Source organism: Crocodylus porosus, unplaced genomic scaffold (assembly GCF_001723895.1).
Source record: "Crocodylus porosus isolate Cpor-Errol unplaced genomic scaffold, CroPor_comp1, whole genome shotgun sequence".
NCBI classification, from domain to species: domain Eukaryota; kingdom Metazoa; phylum Chordata; order Crocodylia; family Crocodylidae; genus Crocodylus; species Crocodylus porosus.
The window spans coordinates 8,479,536-8,485,122 of NW_017728931.1; positions in this window are offsets into that span (position 1 = coordinate 8,479,536).

Sequence of the window (5,587 nt, forward strand, 5' to 3'; positions counted from 1 at the left end):
CTTTAAGAAAAAAAAACCAAGACAACCCTGGGACTCTCTGCTCCTGCAGTGGCCTCAGGGCTTTGGGGTGCACATGCAGAGCCCCCCATGTGGTGGGGGGCAGTGAGAATCGCCCCCTGCCAGGCAGGAATGGTGAGTCCAGGGTTTTTTCATTTGTTTTTTTTTCTTAAAGGGCTGAGCTGGGGCTGGTGGGGTGTCAGGGGGCTCATGCAGGCTCCCCACACAGCATGGGGCACCCAGTGAGCTGGGGCTTTTTTTTCCCAAAGAGCCGGGAACTGGGACAGCCAGGGCAGCCATTGCTGGGCTGGGGGGATGAGCCTGGCTGATTCAGAGATTCGGAGATTCAGCAGCAGCCGAATCAATTCAGGACAGTGGTTAAAATTGCTGAATCGAAGCTCTGTCCCCCAAATCGGCCAAATCTGAATCCAAAGCGAATACCAGCCACTTTGCACAGGCCTACCCAATATCCTAATACTGAAATTTCCTTGAAGATTTTTTTTGATATTGCCTGTAACTATTGCTAGTGCTAAATGCAGCTTCAGTAAATTAAAATTAGTTAAAAACTACCTAAGGTCTACAAAGGGACAAGAAAGTGTATCCAATCTGTTCCCTAACTGACAGGTTTGCTATGTGAAAGGCAAGAAAAATTAATACTTAAATAAGATGGCTTCTGACCCAGGATTTCCTGAGACTCCTGGAAAAATCTGAAATTTTGCTTTTATCTTTTCCTCAAAAATTCTGGGTCCAGGGAGTGAATGCTTTTTCCCAATGATTTTTAGGGGTGTCTGGTTGTTTCTGAACTTTTTAATCTTAAGGAATTTCATAAGTGAAAAAAACAAAAAATTCTAGATACTGGACCAGGAAATGGTCCTGGACACCATGGTTATGGATTGGACTCCATCACCCCAGTCACTGCAGAGGTATAGGGGAGAACTTCCCCCAGGGCACAGTGCCATTGACATAGCTTGTGTCCCCCCAGCATTCACCTTGCCCTAGACTGATTTCCTCTACTTCTCGCAAACACCCACAGACATTTACAATTGCAATAGCCTGCCCCTGCACGGGCCCCTTTCCCCAAGGATCTCAAAACACTTGACAAGGCACATATGTCGTGTTCATCAACACCCCCTTTTAGGGTAGGGCAGTATTATTATCTATATGCCCCTGCAACATGGAGAAACTCCAGGCAAAGGAAAGCAACTCACCCTAGGTCAGACAATGAATCTGTGGCAGAGTTGGGATTAGACTCACAGCCCCTTGTCTCGTGCCCATGGGTAAGTGTAACCAGCATTTGACTCTCTTGATTTCCTGACTTAGAAGTTCTTTAAAATCAAAACATATGTTTAAGAAATTGTGATTATTCTGCTCACCTTATTGACACCTATTTATACCAGTGGAATAAAGATTGTGTACGTGAGTGTATAACACAATGCAATGCAACACGATCCCTGATTAATTACCTTATTTATTTACATACCACACTCACCATTTCCCCCCAAAATAGCAGTTGTAAATAGGGGTACATGTCTTAATTAAAGAAAGTGATTCTAAACAGGTTGGTTAAAGGAGAAAATCCTTCACAGAACAAGGTGTGTGTCTTATTTCAGGGCATGTTACATGCAAATAAATATGTATATGTGCTGGAGCAGATCCAGGAATTCTCAAAGGGAGTGGGGGAGCAGCAACCTGCACTTCAGGGGTGGCTGCACCCTTAGCTCCCAGCCTCCTCTGCCCCAATGGATGAGGGCGAACTGCCCTCAGGCTCCTCTAGAGACTATGTTTAGGTCACTAAAGCAGTTGAAAATCCCTCATCTTCTTCCATTCCCTTCCCCTGCATGCCACTGTTGTTTTCCCCACTCTTCTGGAGGCAGGGAAAACACCAGAGCTGTCTCTGCTGGCCCCAGCCAAGCTGTGCCAGGACTGAGCTTATCTAAGAATGGGGACAGCAGCAACAACAAGGTGAGGGAGTAGTTTCCCCCCATTCTGTCCTATGCCCCAGGAGCAGGTGTGAGAAAATTGATCCGACTGTCCATCCTCATTGCTGCTTTCCCCATGCTTCCCCCACCCTTGGCACAGTGGGGAGAGCAACAGCAGGAAGGAGGGGGTGAGGAGGGAAGGGGGATTTTCATTTCTTTTAAGGGCTTTAAAAAGTCTCTGGAGGCTTTTGTGGTGTGGTCCAATCTAAAAAGAGGGTGCAGTTGCACCACTGCACCCACTCTGAATCCGCCTCTGTGCACATGTGTGGGTAATATTTTTTTAGCAGAGCTATTCAAGGCCCATCACCCTCCCAGGACTGTTAATCCAACAATTTTCATACGGAAAAAATAACAAAATGCACTTGTAGTAAGAAATAAACGATGCCACCAGGTGAGCCATGCTCAGTCCTGTTAGCTGCTGCCCAAACCATGATTTCAAATACATGGATGGAAACTGCTGAGTTGAGCAGTGCTCCTCTGCTTTCATCAGCTGTGACTGAGAGCTGAATTTGGCTGCTGGCTCAGAAAGCAGGGTAAAGAGTGGAGCGCACACCTGGGCAAACAAAGCAGCAGGAGCAGGGACAGGCAGGGTCAGAGAGCTCTGCTCATGGGCTCAGTGGGGAAGGCCAGCTGCCATTTGTTCTTTCCCATCAGATCCACACCAGCAGTCTTCAGAGGGAGAGCCACAGCACTCCCAGCAGCTAAAAGTGGCTTGGATCGGTTCCCACATGCCTGGATCCTGCCTTTTGCCACCCAAATTAGGCCCCATGTGCCAGGATCCAGCCTCACACCACCCAGATTGGGCCCCAAATGCCTGGATCCCACCTCATGCTACTCACGTCAGGTCCTACACCACCCTGGCCCATGCATCCAACTTAGTGTACAGGGCCGCACTATCCTCCAGCACAGGCAAGTGGGGCGGGGGGAGAGACCTGCCCCTCCTGAAATTGGCCCCCAAAAGTGGGGCAGTTTTTTTGCCACAGTTTTTTTGCTGTGCAGGCTGGCAGCATGTTTGCGGGGGGAGCGGGGGCGGGGGAGGGAAGACACCTAACCAGAGCACAGAAATATAGGAGCAGATATGGGGCTTTTGGCCCACCCCCAGGGGCACCCACAAATTGTGCTCTCCCAGCCTCAGGAGGCACCAGTCACCCCTGTCCACCAGCAAGGCTTCCTGTGGGCCCAAAAATTTGCCATCTGGGAAGCCATAAATAATGCTGCCGCTGATTCCTTGCTGCCATTTTTTAGATCTGTGATGAGCCCTGCAGGTTGGATGACACAGCTTCACTGGCTGGATCTGGCCCACAGGCCAAGGGTTAAGCATCCCTACTATAAAGGGACAGAATGGGAAAAAATCTGTCCCCCATCTGCCTCAGACCACAAGGAAAAGCACCTTCTCCTTTCTGCCATGGGAGGGGGTACCGAATAATGATTGAGGCTGAATGAGAACTAACCTGAGTCCCCACCCCCAAGTTCAGAGTGACTCCAGAGCTCAGACCAGTCAGTGACACCTTCGCCTGAAACAAAGACAGCGTCACTGCGAACTTCCTCCACGTCATCTACTCTTGGTTCACGTGGCCTCTCCATTACCTGGGGCCACATGGAGTTCTGTATCTGTGATCCACGCAATCCTTCGGTTCGCTGCTGAGGCACCCACACAAAGGCTGAAACCTGAAGCCAACCCCAGAAACATCTGTGAAAATTCACCTCGCATCCTGAAGTCTCTCCTCAAATGTTCGGTCCATAGCTCTGCCCTTCAACCCTCCCACTGGTTCACCCTTGACTGGACCCAACTGGCAAAGCATTCTGCCAAAATCGTGACCAGAAAGACCCAGATCTCCTGCCTGAATTTATCTGGAGAGATTAGAAGCCTTTATATTAAAATCCACCACCCCCAGATCCATCACTGGAATATTTCTGTGCATGTGAACTCCTAAACTTTGAACCCAAACTTTTCATATAAAACTATACAGACCCAACATAGTAGTCATTGCCTGAGAGACATCCCAGACAATACACTCCTCCCTTTCCTTGGGAGTCTGCAAACATGAGGAGAGAGTAGGTGGATTCCTTACCCTCTTCCCATGGCAGTGCCAAAGGAATAAGTTTTCAGCCTTTATATTTCTCTCTGACCCTCCTTCCCTCAGTTCCCCTACATATAACCCCCTCACCTGTTCAGCTGCAGAAAAAGGACTCATCCTTGAGCCCAGAAGAAGAGAGTCATGAGTCTGTGGCTGTTGCAAGTAGAAATAATGGTCAGACAAGGGAAGCTGAAGGGCTCAACTGACCTGGGCTCCATCTTTGAGGTCAAGGCTTTTATGTCATTTTCTCAGCTGCATGGGATTGTGCAACAGGATTTGCCCCCTAACCTTAGCAAGTCCATACAGGATTTGTATCCAGGTGCATTCTGCTTGGTCATCTCCTCTGTCACTTTTCCCTCTCTTTCCATGCCACGGCATAGACCAACTCCATGTGGCCCACCTCTTGGCAAGGGGCCACTTCTCCTCCAGAGGCAGCACATGGCTCACTGGACTTCAGGGCCCCACCTGAATCTCCCAATCCCACCTCAGAGGCAAAGGTGCCCAGTCTTCAAGAGATTTTTTCATTATTATTTTTGAGGAAAATGTTTTGCGTCCCAGGTCAAATTAGCCAGATCCAGTCCAAATCCATTTGAATCATCCAAGAACCATATGTGGCCCTACCACTGGAAAGTATCCTCCACCTCAGCCTGGGGCTTCAGACACTTCCAAATCCTTAGGCAGGCACCCTACATGCAGGCTCAAGCCTAGGGACTTGGAGTTCAGATGGCCCCAAGTTTTGCTTGCCCTCAGCTGTATGGCCACAGAAGCAAGCTAGGGAGGAGTCTCCCATTTCCATAAAGTCCATGTGTAGCTGAGATCCTCCCACGGGAAGCTGGCCAGTGGGAAGCTAACTATGAGGCTCTCATAGGGAGTCCTATCTACAAGCAGACAAGGGTGCACCCTCCACTACATAAAGCCATTTGTAAGGCACTTGGTCAGGGTACTGCATCCTGCCACCTTCATGGTCATGCCTCAGCCCCAGCTGGAGCTGGCTCAGTTGCCCAGCTCTGATTCCTCATGAAAACGTTTCTACTTCACCTTCTCTCCCTGCCTATAGGCAGCCAGGCTCCTCGCTGTTCCCCACAAATTGGGGGGTAACACTTCAGCACCCCCTACCCCAACCCTCTCTTTTCTCCAGAAGACTCTAATTCAGGTTGGAAGTTGCTGCGAGACCCTCAGACAGTGGCAGCAGCCAAGAAGGCGGGTTTTATCTCACAGCCTCCTTTCCTCTGCCAGTTCCTGGCATGAAGCCTGCTGGAGGCACAAGATGCTTAGATGCCAGGGGATGGGTGAGGCCTGGAAAGAAACAGCAGTGTGGAAGAGGGTGCTTGCTCAGTATCTCTGGCTCTGCTGGGCGAATGCCATGAAGCGCGTGTGGCAGAAAGCCACCTTGGTTTCTCCCCAAAATCTCTGCCCTGTGACTATGTGATTAGAGGAGCCAGCACAGAGGATTCACACCTCAGCCTGTCTCTTTAGGTAACCTGAGCTGGCTGCATTCCTGAGGGAGGGGGGAAACCTGCTCCCTCTGCCTAC